Source organism: Colobus angolensis, unplaced genomic scaffold (assembly GCF_000951035.1).
Source record: "Colobus angolensis palliatus isolate OR3802 unplaced genomic scaffold, Cang.pa_1.0 Scaffold292, whole genome shotgun sequence".
Lineage (NCBI taxonomy): Eukaryota > Metazoa > Chordata > Mammalia > Primates > Cercopithecidae > Colobus > Colobus angolensis.
The window spans coordinates 3,741,061-3,741,385 of NW_012116177.1; the positions used below are offsets into that span (position 1 = coordinate 3,741,061).

Consider the following 325-nt stretch of genomic DNA (forward strand, 5'->3'; position numbering starts at 1 on the left):
AAGCAAACCTCAGCCAATTAATACAGTTGAAACCAGAGTGTGCTCTCTGACCACAGTAGAATCAAACTATTCATTAGTAATAGAATAATAAAAGGGAAATCTCCACACTCTTAAAAATAAACAACATACTTTTAAATTATCCATGATTAGGGGAAAAGTCTCAAGAGAAAAAGAAACGTAGAACTGAGTGAAAAGGAAAATACGACATCAAAATATGTGGAATGTGGCTAAAGTGGTCCTGAGACGGAAATCTGTTGCACTAAAAACTGAAAGAAAGATGGTTTTAAATCATAACCTAAGGTCTAAACTGAAGAAACTAGATAGG

At 33.8% G+C, this 325-nt stretch overlaps 1 protein-coding gene across 1 annotated transcript in view; it reads left to right on the forward strand.

Moving 5' to 3' along the window:
* The window catches only part of LOC105516862 (isoleucine--tRNA ligase, cytoplasmic-like), a 77,764-nt gene that overhangs the window by 52,543 nt on the left and 24,896 nt on the right, over positions 1-325 (forward strand). The window lies entirely within an intron of this gene.